The sequence below is a fragment of the Octopus bimaculoides genome, chromosome 15, assembly GCF_046866305.1.
Source record: "Octopus bimaculoides isolate indiv1 chromosome 15, ASM4686630v1, whole genome shotgun sequence".
Lineage (NCBI taxonomy): Eukaryota > Metazoa > Mollusca > Cephalopoda > Octopoda > Octopodidae > Octopus > Octopus bimaculoides.
This window is the reverse complement of record NC_142942.1, coordinates 41,867,530-41,881,524: the sequence shown is the minus strand read 5'-3', so window position 1 is coordinate 41,881,524 and position 13,995 is coordinate 41,867,530.

Sequence of the window (13,995 nt, the reverse complement as noted above, 5' to 3'; positions counted from 1 at the left end):
GCATGCATCACGCTGTTATAGAAAGTGTTGATTATGCCATAGCAGTATGCAAGTTATCACTCGTATCATCAACAGTTGCCCCGCAATGTTCACAAAGATACTGTTTCTCCATGAAACACGACCGTCGCCAAGACAGTTTACAATGCTATACGCTAGAAGGACTGTTCTGGCGGCCATACCAAAGGCACACTAGAAACAGGATCCACACGTTTAAATATAAAGAATACAAGTGGAATATTCCAATAAAAGAAGTCATCCGGTGTAAGCAGAACTGGCTCTATGTAGTTGTTATAGGACTGGGAGCAAAAGTGATGTACTGTTGTAAGAGATCAGCTGTCTAGTAGATGTGAAATTAAGGAAAAGAAGAACATTTATGGAAAAACTGATGAGAAAACCACAGCTCTTATACCCAGGAGTAGATTTTTATTTCTTTCTATTGTCATAGGTACATGGGGTTACATAACTATAAATCTACAAGGAGCCTAAAAATACTTGGGGTTTTTTTTTTCATGAAAGAACAAAATAAACTGATTTGCATTTTCGAAATACAATCGATCGCGGTAACTGTGAAAATTTGTAAAACATTTCAGAAGTTCGCCATTTGAGATTTCTCGGTTAACATATTCAGATAGTCATATTTACATATGGGACACACACACACACACACACACACACATACACACACACACACACACACGCATACACATAACATGCACACATACACTCACACATCGACCTTTTTTGGTAACCATAAACACCTATAACTGTTTTGAGTTAAATAAAAAGATCCTAGCCACTTTGTTAGAGACGGGCTTTAATTCTACAAAGGTAAAAAACTTAAAATTGACTCCAAAAAATAAAAAGCATATATTCATAGTTTTAATACTTCGTTTTTGTATTTCGTTTGTAAATGTTAATATTGGCGTAATCACTCTCCATCGACAAGACAAAAATAGTTTTAATATCCAACGCAAAACCCCACCCCGAAAACAAAGAAGTTTTTTAAAGTGAATTTTGTGTTACTTATGAAATTTGCGTAGCAACCCTAGCTTGGAACAGATACCACTGTCACAATCGCTGATTCTTCAATAATACATTACAACCATAATTAGGTTAATTATTTAGAGACAAAGGAACGATTTTTATTTCGAATTATTGTTGTAATTAAGGTGAGGTCAAAACCGTGATAAACCCGTCTTAGATGTGATCGACGGCGTGGGAAACCACAAGATTGACAGTCCCATGGATAATATGAGAAGACAAATATCTTTAATCTCAACAAACATGATCGCTGTTCAGACTATTCTGCAGTGCAGTCTTCCGTTCTGAGTTCAAACCCTATCAAAGTTGACTTTACTTTTTATCCTTTCAGTAGTCGATGAAATAACCGAGTTCAGTATTACGGTCTATTTTATACATTTTCCCATCAACCCTAAATTTCTGGCCTTTATGACAATGAAGTTAGAAATTATTATTGTGTCCCCGAATCACAGGTAGATCGCGGTTACAGGGTGGGAGAGTTGATTAAATGGCTAGCAATGTGGAGTTATGTCCCGTGCAGTGTTCAGTTATGTCCCTTTATATTCTGTGGTGACGCCGACTAATTTTTTTTTTTTTGTCTTTCGTAAGTTGACAACGTTTGTACCAGTGATATACTGTGGATAATTTAATCAGTTTTTATCCTCCATCAAAGCTTTATTGTAAATGTGAAGGAAATAAATGGCTAAGCCGGTTGAACGCCGGACTGATTAGTTTGTGAAAGTAATGTATTTTCCTCTGGGTTCTGATTTCAAATCCAACCTGAGTCAACATCGCCGTCACTTTTCCGGGGGCCAATAAAATTATGTATCGTTATTTTGTTTAACCTTAGGCCAGTCTTGATCCTACCATATTCTGGTCAAAGACATCCCCCAGGGATCTTTCTGAATTGACGGGCACCACTTGTTTTCCTAACGAAACACTTTCAAACTTGGGATACTGGTAGAAAAGATCCCATGACACCGTTAGAACATGTTGTTTACACTCCACGGCAGTAATTGTTTTCACCTCAATAGACGTCAGTGATTGGTTGAAATTACCGAAAATACGACAATTTTTTTTTACATGAAATAACTTCGAATACAAAATTTTTTATCTGTTCTATAACACAAAATATACAAGTATACGAAGTTTGAAAGTGTTTCGGTACCAAAAACACTACATAAAGCATAAAAGAAAAGTGGTGCCCGTCAATTCAGAAAGATCCCATCCGAGTCATGATCTTCACGTATAGCAGGTACAATCTAATGTTTATTTTTCCAAGACAGTAGAGTGTGATTTGTGGAAGATTTGGTTCCTTTCTCTAGCAGGTTTGAACGAGCACGTAGAAGTTGAAAATTCAGTTGGAAGTTGGGGTGAGGTTTACCAAATTGACTGTGCTCTTCCTGTCTAACGACTTATTCCTATATCGCTGTCCCTTCAAACAAAATTCTGACAAATTTGAATGAAAATAACGAGGCAAATAGTGGACCTCATAGTACAGTGGGTAACGAAGTGACGATGACTCATTGATAACCTCCAGTCCTGAGTTCAAATCCTCCTGTGAATATGCTTTTCTTTAACCCCAGGTCACCCAGCAGACGTAGAATCAAGACCATTCAAGCTGTAAACTTCTCATATCTTTAAAGGCATAGTATATCAAAGACTAAAACTTTAAAACGTTTTCTTTCCTTTGAGATAGGAAAATGTGATTTAGGGAAGTTTTTGCAGGTTGACCGAATTTTGTTAGGTTACAGAAGTGGGATACAATTAGTATTACTTATTGATCACCACACGGTATTTTGTCTATTCTATCATCTGCCACTTTCGAAATAGTTTTATATAATGACTAAATCATTATTTTACAAGACTGTATAGTTAGCTACCTCAGTATTTCACTAGTACCTACTTTATCGATTTCAGAAAAAATACAAAGCAAAGTCGTCTTGGTTATCTGTTATAATTCCATTTTCATGCTGGTTTCAGAACGCTGCAGGTTCGGATGGGTTTAACATTACAAGAATATTAAAGGAGGTGAAGCTGGCAGAATCGTTTGGATGCCGGACAAAATGTTTAGTGGCATTTCTTCCGTTTTTACTTCCTGAGTTCAAATTCCGCTGAGGTCGACTTTGCCTTTCATCCTCTCGGGAGTCGATTGAAATAACTACCAGTTGAGCACTGAGGTCGATGCAATGGAGTAGCCCCTACTCTTCACCAAATTCCTGGCCTTGTGCTTACAATACAAAGAATATTACAGGAATATAACCAAACTCTTGTATATCGGCTGGTGTCTTATTTTATCAAAAGCCAAGTTGACCTAGCAGGATTTGAACTCGTTACACTAAACATTTATAACTGGCACACAACTGTGGTTGTGTGCTCAGAGGATTTCTGAATGATTTTTTTTTTCTTTCTTTTTAAAATTATTTTTAATGATGTCTATAATGGAAATAAAGAAAGAAAAAAAAGTTTATAGCAGTTACCTCCCCTGGACTATTAATACGATAGCTTCCCTGTTCACCAGTCTAAACTCCAGTCATTTAGTAGAGACATTTGCTGAAAGATTTTCCAACCATGACCCTCCTGACTTATGTAGGATTACATACACACACACACACACACACACACACACACACACACACACACACACACACATACACACACATATATATATAATATATATATATATATATATATATATATATATATATATAGTATGTATATGTGTGTTTGTGTCTGTGTTTGGTACCACCATTTGACAGATAGTGTTGGTACGCTTACCTCCCCGTAACTTAGCGGTTCGGTAAAATAGATCGATAAAATAAGTACTGGAGTCGATTCATTCGACCGAAAATTCTTCGAAGCGGTGCACCAGCATGGCTGCAGTGTAGTGACTGAAGCTAGTAAAACGATAAAAGATAAAAGAGACCCCTTTATCATTTCAGTCATCGAAAACTACACCAGCGAGGATTTATTCGCGCTGAAATTGCAGGAATTAAAGCTACTCGCTTTACTTTCTCTTTTACTCTTTTACTTGTTTCAGTCATTTGACTGCGGCCATGCTGGAGCACCGCCTTTAGTCGAGCAAATCGACCCCCAGGACTTATTCATTGTAAGCCTAGTACTTATTCAATCGGTCTCTTTTGCCGAACCGCTAAGTTACAGGGACGTAAACACACCAGCATCGGTTGTCAAGTGATTTTGGGGAGGACACACACAGACACACAAACATATACACACACATACATATATATATATATATATATATATACATATATACGACGGGCTTCTTTTCAGTTTCCGTTTACCAAATCCACCCACAAGGCTTTGGTCGGCTCGAGGCTATAGTAGAAGACACTTGCCCAAGGTGCCAGGCAGTGGGACTGAACCCAGAACCATATGGTCGGTAAGCAAGCTACTTACCACACAGCCACTCCCGCGCCTACTGCAAGCTTTTTTTTTTTTTCCTGACGGGGACTTAAGTTATAGCAATGTTGGGGACCCTTCTGTATTTTCAGAAAGTATCTCAGGATCTCAAGCGCTTCGGTCTTTAGCCTGTATGCTGCGCCTGAGTGGGACAGTAATAACTGAATGAACCTTCATCTGCAGAAAGGAGTTCCATCTGGTGTCTTTGTGTCAACGACCGTCTTGGGCTGCTCTTGACTGTCATGGTCTTGACTCTCTGGTGACTCTCTTTAGTTTTTTTTTGTGTGTGTGTGTGGGGGGGGGGGGGTCCAAACCAATCTTCTGCAGGAAATAGTGAAATGAAGTTGCTGACGAACAGCGTGGACCGATTCTAATGGAGATTGAAGTTGTGTGCCATTCATTGACAAGAGCCTCATTAATCAAACCTTAGTAATTTGCTTCGCTCGGTGGGTGAGAAATGTGAAGTCTCTTCTCCCAGGGGGTTGTGACATCAGTCATGGCGATCGTTTTTTTTTTTTTTTTTTTTTGTGTTATCTTATACAGAAATAGCATGCCTGGTCGGAGTGACGTTACTACCGGAATAACGAGTCTGTCTTTCGGTCCCATTTGCATCTTCCGTCAGGTACGATGCAAAAGGGATAACCGCTTCATCACAGCCATTTTTTGCCTTGGGCGCCTTCTAACACACACACACACACACACACACACACACACGTATGTATGTATGTATGTATGTATGTATGTATGTATGTATGCGTGTGTGTGCGTGTAGAAAGACGACGAATTTACAGAAATACAAGTAAATAAATAAATAAATATAAAATGCAAGAAATTAGACTTCCACTCTTGTACACAAGTGAGAAGACCATGTAGAATGGAGTCAGAGAACCACATGGCTTTGCTCACGTGCCACTGGTGTCACTTATCATATTGGAATTAGGAGCAGCGAAAGTCTCTTAGGGACATTATCTGGGTTGTGTGGGATACAAAAAGGTCCGATATTCTTTGGGAATATCTCAAACCTTTGATGTGCTCTTCAACCACTCCCAATGTTTCATTTGTGTCTAGGGATCCGCTCTGAATCCTTCTCGTATCGTCATCTCTTTTATATTTCAGAACACCCAGCTTTGATATTGGTTTGAAATTTTAGTACAAGGCCAGCAGTTTTGGAGAAGGGCTAAAGACGGTTACATCGACCCCTGTGATCAACTGGTACTTATTTTATCAACTCCGAAAGGATGAAAGACAAAATCGGCCTCGGTGAAATTTGAAGTCAAAAGATAAAGACGGATGAAATGCCGCTGAACATTTCGTCCGGCGTACTAACGAATCTGCCAGTTCTCCACCATACACTCAACATTAATATTATCAGTCACGTTGCTTAATGATACGATTGTAAACCCTGTGTAGTCCCACCAACGGAGTCCTCTTCATACTTTTCTTTTACGTATTTTCTTTTAACGAATTTGTTTTTTTTGATTTCTCATCATTTTCTGCCCCCCCCCCCCCCAGCGCGAAATTTTTTTTCCCACGAGAGTTTCGGACCCCAGTTATGAACTCATTTGCATACAGCCAATCAGAGCTCAACTATTAAACTAATTCATGAGCGCATAACAAGTGATGGGCGATAAGATAAAGTCACTTGGGTAAGGAAATAGATCTCACTGCCAGGAGCCAGTAGCAATTTCAGGCCAAGAATATCTGGAAGCTGCCTGAAGTTCCTGGACTGAGATTCTTCTGGAACTGACATCTTTATTGTTCTTTGTCGATATCCGGAGCACCATGCTTCTTTTCTCCTTTAATAATACTCCTTGATCTTGTTCTTGTTTCAACCATAGCTGCCTCTGCGTAGTTATTTGTGTTGTTGTTTACTTTGTAAAACAGTAAGGGGAGAGGTTTACTAGCGCATCACCCTCTACCCGCATTTTCCCCATCCGCATCACTACCATATTTGACCCTAACAAAATCCGATAATAAGTATAGGTGCAAATCTATCTAATTACTTGTCTCCTTCTACAATCAGGTATAACTTGGCGATCGGTCGACTTACAACATGGTTCTTTGTCTTGAGTTTACTTGGTAGAGTGTGTTTGTTAACTTGACAACAAGGTGAAGGTGAGCTCTGATTCACTGTATGCAAATGAGTTCATTGCTGGGGTCCGGAACTCTCGTGGGAAAAAAAAATCGCCCCTTGCCCACGCGATGGTCTTGCCACTCCTCACCAGCCTATATTTGCTCCATATCATCGCAAGAGGATGGGGTTAACCCTACAGATTGTGCCCGGAGACTAAGACCACTGACTGTCAACTGAATTTGAGCACGAGCTGTAACCAGTGTCAAAATTCATTGTGATAATTAAGCAAGAACTTTCAGGACCTTCTATTATTGACATTTCTAGTTCTGTAACTGTCTGCCTCTTTCCCTATCTCCCCCCTCTCTCTCTCTTCCCCTCCCTCCCTCTCATCCTCTCTTTCTCTCCCCCTATCTCTTTCCCTCCTCTCCCTCCCTCTGAATCTCCCCTCTGTTAGAGCAGAAAGCCCTCAAATAGATCTCACTGCCAGGAGCCAGTAGCAATTTCAGGCCAAGAATATCTGGAAACTGCCTGAAGTTCCTGGACTGAGATTCTTCTGGAACTGACGTCTTTGTTGTTCTTTGTCGATATCCAGAGCACCATCCAGAACATTACTGTTCACACCCTCAAGTAAACCTCCATAGAATGCTAGAGTTACCGTTCTATCACAGCATTACCGAGTAATACATGACTGTGAGCACGTGACAACGTTTTATATACTAGACCCGCAATGCTAGTCAATGTTTGATCCAAGACCACAGCTCCAACAAAACAGATCGCCTACTCGAAGTTGTGCCGGATAAATGGTGACCTACCGGCCGTTTATATATCCCTACGGATATCGCAGTCTTAGCGAATGGTTGCGTATCACAAGCAACAACATTCTGAGCCCTTCTGAGCAGTGGTGCCCAGTTCTTCCATAAGAAGTGCAAGAACAAATGTTCCAACCTGGTCAGGTGAATCAAAATCTCATTCTTTTAAAAGAAGAATTTTGTCTGAAGATAAAAAAAAGACGGAACCGGTTTGAGTGAAAAGGTTTCGATCATAAGTCTGAAGTTAAGGTTAACTTGGCTCTAAGCAACGCAACCAACAACAACAACAACGATAAATTTTTCTATCCAGCCGTAGTAAAGTAGAAAGTAGAATTAATGAAGAAATCAGACGAATCAACGAGAGAGAGACCCAATGCGACGTTAATTCTGTTAGAAATAGCTGGTAAATGTCCCTCAAAATAGTTTCTAAAAGTGTAGAACTGTTGGATTATCTAAACCAGGGTAAACTGTCTGAGAAAAAGAGGGCATGATGGTCATTCCTAGGTTGCTGTTATCGCAGATCCTTTTAGTCCGGTGTGATTTGAGAAGAAAATAATTTAAAAAAAAAAAAAAAACGACGACGAATCAATTTCAGCGGAGAAAGAACAAAAGAAAAAAAAAAAAGTTAAAAACGACGAAATGAAATGACTTTCACAATTTGGGTTTTTTTTTTTTTTTTTGGTTTTGTTTAAGAAAAATTCCATTGAAGTTTCAGATTCCTTATAAGAATTTTTATTATAACCCCAAATAATCTCATATATAACCCGACCTCACCTAAAATAGATGTTGGCCAGAATCGGTTCAATATATGACTGTCTTAATTATAATATTTCGACTTTTGCTCTGCAGTTAGACAGTTTGATTATCGTCTTGCTTCTATTTCTGTTGGAAAATATCCAAGACAAGAATTAAAAATCGAACGCTGTATTATTATATTTTAACAGTATATAATTTTAGTTTCGTAGTGGTATAGAAGCATCGGTGGAGCATCAGCAACAATGCCTTGGGATGTTTAGTTGTGTTCTTTTCTGACATTGTAATTTGTATGAGAAATTATTCCATCATAAATTAAGGTGGAGAGCTGGCAGAATCATTAGCACGCCGGGCAAAATGCTTAGCGGCATTTCCTCTGTTCAAATTCAACCGAGATCGATTTTGCTTTTCATCCTTTCGTGGTGGATAAAACAAGTACCAGTTGAGCACTAGGGCTGATGTAATCGACAAACCCCTACCCAGAAATTGCTAGCCTTGTGCGAAAATTTAAAATCAATATTTCGCCATAAATTCTCATGCAAACGGCGGTAAAATGCTTTGTTGCCACTGCCATTGTTTTTCCTTTTTAATCAGAATTATCATTAAGCTAACGATTATTTTTCCGCAATACGGATGTAAGTCTAATTAACTAAAATTTATTGTCTCATTACATTAATTATGTTAGCACTGATATAAACCAAATCTAATCAAACCAGATCAGACTAGACCAGACTGGATCAAATAATAGCCGTCAGTCGTAAGCAAGGATAACTTGGTAACGTGTACCATGCTTTTGTTAATTGCTTTAAGTGCTAACGTAGTCACAAGCAAGCACATACACCATCTTGGCTCCCATCCCTCAGTAGAACTCAGAGAATTTGACAGCTGGTGGGAGTAGGGTACTGTACCAGCATTCGGCTTGGATTCATTTTCAGCTGAATATAAAATGAAGTGTCTTGGCCAAGGAATCAAGAGTTCAATTCTTGGACCACTCCGTTCGATTCAGGAATTGAACTCATGACATTATGATCATGAATCCATCACCTTAACCACTTGGCCAAACAAATTTACGTAATGACGTAATTATCATATGAAGTACTCGTGCGCCTGGCAGAAGAGAGATGTTGAGCCTCACCATTTTAGTGATATCTCTTCTGAAACAATGGGAAAATAAGACAAGATCAGCATAGATAAGACAGTGTCAGATGTTGACATGCATTGACCATAGATACAATGTTGTTGTTTAGATCTAGGCTAACTGATCGAATAGACCTATGGTGTGTTCAATAATTAACAACGTTCCAGTCGTGACCATCCTTTCTATTTTTCACACATAAGACGAAATTCTCCAATGGGCAATACTATCTAATATGTTCTTCCATCTTTAAGACGATAGGATGTGTCTTCTGAGAGGTAGGGTTGCTATTTCTAGCGAGCCGAACGATCGCATAGAGAGTCCCTTATGGAGCATTAAAAGTCAAAAGTAATTTCAAAGAGATTCACATATTTTATATTAGTGGCAGTAGCGCCTCCTATAGAGCGATAGAGCGTTGTCAGCTCACAGGGAAACTCTTTAGGTGTGACTTGGGTATTTTGAGGAGTCGTGAGGTTTCTTTAACATAAAATATTTAAATTAGGTACCAAATTTATATTTTAAACACATTCAAAACAAAATTTGTTAAGATTGAATGGGACATTGTGTTTACCTGCGAGCAGAAATATGGCTGATGATATATTCCAAGGTCAAATATAATTTTATTATATAAGTCATCACTTTCGTTAGTAAATACCTTAATAATGTATGATTGAGGGCGTTAATCAACGTAAATATTTTAAAAGGTGCAAAAGCATGTAGACAAAAAAAAAAAAAAAAAAAAAAAAAACCGCTACGCAAAATAATCTTTTCGTTGATTAAAATAATCTTTTCTTTCTTTTTTTTGCCAAACACGAGGAGGGGACGTTTGTAAAATGCCCTGCGATGAAAGGAAGGAATAAATACTGAAGAGAGTTCACTGGTTGCGATTAGCATATGGAGAGACAGGAAGCAAACATAGGGAGAGATCAGAGATAAGTGCATGGTGGTATGAATGGTCGGGAACCATTGTAGAAACAAATAAAAAGAAAGCGAAAACGAAAGACTGTGTTGATGTTGAAGAATACAAGAAGCGACCAGAGTGAGAACCTTGAAACAAAATAAAGTAACTAGCTTCTTTCACGTTGAAGGGTGAACATTTTTGGGGAGGGGGCCAGTCCATTAGATCGACCCCAGTACGCAACTGGTACTTAATTTATCGACCCTCGAAAGAATGAAAGACAAAATCGACCTCGGAGGAATTTGAACTCAGAACGTAAAGACAGACGAAATACCGCTAAGCATGTCACCTGGCGTGCTAACGTTTCTTATTTCTTTATTGCCCACAAGGGGCTAAACATAGAGGGGGAAAATAAAGACAGACAAAGGAATTAAGTCGATTACATCGACCCAAGTGTGTAACTGGTACTTAATTTATCGACCCCGAAAGGATGAAAGGCAAAGTCGACCTTGACGGAATTTGAACTCAGAACGTAACGACAGACGAAATACCTATTTCTTTACTGCCCACAAGGGGTTATACACAGAAGGGACAAACAAGGACAGACAAACAGATTAAGCCGATTATATCGACCCCATTGCGTAACTGGTACTTATTTAATCGACCCCGAAAGGATGAAAGGCAAAGTCGACCTCGGCGGAATTTGAACTCAGAACGTAACGGCAGACGAAATACCGCTACGCATTTCGCCCGGTTTGCTAACGTTTCTGCCAGCACGCCGCCTTGAAGGATAAAAATATGAAAGCAATTAAATCATAATTGTAAGAGAATTAACATATACTAACATAAATTAACATAAATTCTGAAATTTATGACGGCACTGTTTACGTAATGTAAGTTCCACATGAATCAAACCAAGAAAAATCTGGTCTTGTAACTTAATTTGACAAATAAATATCGATAAATGAGTACCAGACTGGCGCCGATATGATCAACTAAAACCACTGAAGTCGGGGATCCCGCATGGCTGCATTCCAATGACTGAAAACATCCTGGAGCTGAAAGAACCATTAATGTTTGCAGTACTGGAACAGGTTTACCAATATTCCAATGAACAAATTCAATATAAACTATTAGACCAAAACTATTACACAAGTCTTCGCAATACAAGAACAAGTTCATTAAGTCCAATATACATTAATCTGTTAAATCATGAATTGTGAAAACGGTAAAATTATAGGAAACTGGATACCAAGGAAAGATTATAATCTTGCAGAGGATTGTTGGTCAAGAATTACGTAGACTAATCATGAGGAGTTATAGACATCCATTAACAACACTCCCTTAGTGTTATTAAACAGAATAACATCAATATATTCTACAGTTTCAACATAGAATGCGACCAGATCAGAGGTAGGATGCAGTCACTGCTGACAAGGAAGCGAAATGGATTAAAGTATTATGAAATCATTAGTATTGCACAGACAGCGAAAAAGAGTTTTTGGAATGATACAGAATGCTAGAATTTGAGAAATATGAAGAATCTATGTGTAAAGTTCTAATTATAAATTTCAGACATAAAATTGGTTTGGCAAATCACCTGATGCGAAACTACTTCATCATGGTGCAGCTACTAGTGAGAATAGCAACAACAATGCTAGCGTGAAATATTACAAATGACCCCCCCCCCCCCACCACCACCACGCCACTTAATAGTAACAAATTTTAATACAAGAAGCTGGAATGAACAGGTTTTATTATAAATCACTACAATTGTTTCAGCTCATCATTATCAGGTGATAATTGCTAAATGTTACATATACACATTATTAACAATATTGTATTAATGTGATTCAGCAATAGCTATACACATGCGCGTCTTCAGGTGAGAAGAGTCCAAAGAACTGTTAGATAATCTTTATATAAAACAGGACTGTATGTATGTATGTATGTATGTATATATGTGTGTGTGTGTGTGTGTGTTTGTACACACACACACGCACGTGCACCTTCATTTAGGATGACTAATACTTTTTTATCTCCCTTTCTTTCAACCTCTTCTTTCAAACTTGTTTTTCTAATCATTCGCCATGCTTGACCGCTAAATCTGCGAGTATTTTCTCATTCTCCTTCTGTTTATTTTGCCTTATTCCTTTCTGTTGAAGAACGTAGGCTCGAAACGTAAAAGACTTTTTCATTTTCCTGAGCGTCAAACTAATTCATGTGTCTTCGTCTTTTGTTTTTTTCTATAAATTTCAACTACACACACACACACACACACACACAGACACACACACACACACACACACACACACACACACACACACAGACACACTCACAGACACACACACACATACACGCAGACGCGCGCGCGCACACACACACACACACAGAGTATCGTGCAAAAGTCTTCAGCCACTTTAAACTATTGTAAGTTTCTACTAATTGCCAACTTATACCTAGATGTCTTGCATTGCGTTTTTTACAGATGAAACATTGGCCCCTGTTAGTCATTTCCATACCTAATCGTCATATTTTGCAGTAGGGGTTCTGAATAAGAGGGGTAGATGCAAGACGACCACTAAAAATGGCCGTGCAAAAGTTTTCGCCCATCTCACATAAAACCAATCAAGATAGTCTTTTAAAACAGAAAAAAATTGTCTATAATGAAAATTTTATTGCATAATGTTCATTCCAAGAAATTAACTGTTCAATGTTAATATTTCGTGCAGCTTCTCTTAGCTTGAATAATCGCTTCAATGCACCTGGGAAGAGATGCGTACAAATCCTTCACCATCTCCACAGGTACGAGATGCAATTCTCTGTGGCTGAACTCCCACAACTCTTCAAGATTGCATGGATTCTTCTGACGAACTCTTCTCTTTAGTTCTGTCCACATTTGTTCGATGATATTTAAGCCAGGGCTCTGAGCTGGCCAATCTTTCAATACGGTAATGCCTTCATCAGTCAGACTCTATTATGTTGCACACAATCTGTGGCATGGAGCTCCGTCATACTGAAAAATCTCACCTTCATCTAAGTCTGGTATCAAATTGTCCTTCAGCAACTGGATGTATTTGGCACTATTCAAGTTACCATCAATGTTAACCAACTTTCTCGAACCATCACTTTTTATGTATCCCCAAAGCATCAGACTTTTACCCCCAGACTTCACTGTTTTGGTCGTGTAACGTGGGTCGTTTCGCTTTCTAATAAGCGAGAATTTGTCAGAAGACCTCCAGGCACACACACACACACACACACACACACACACACACACACACACACACACACACACACACACACACACACACACACACACAGAGGCACAAATGCACAAGCACACGTATACACAGACGTACACGCAATCGGCTAATCAACGAACATCCCAGCAAGCCCCATTCCACCACACAAACACAGAAAATAATAAGATTGTTCTCTAAAATATATCTTTTCCAATGACATTGCTTTTCCGTGGAAGATATTCCCCAAAGTGCTAATTAAAGAAAATCAAACTTTTTTCAATTGATATGTTTGTATATGAGTGTGTGTGTGTGTGTGTGTGTGTGTGTGTGTGTGTGTGTGTGTGTGTGTGTGTGTGTGTGTGTGAGTGTGTGTGTGTGCATATATATATAAATATATATATATATATATATATATATATATATATATATATATATATATATATATATATATGCACATACATACACACACGTGTATATCTTTATATATATGCATATGTGGGTACAGGACGTCACCAACAGTAAACAACATGAAATACGAAAACAAATGAGTTCAATACGCAAACAACGAGAGAAACAAATGGAAAACAGGACAAGTAACATAAAGAACTACCCTTGATCGGTTGTCGGCTGTCTATCTG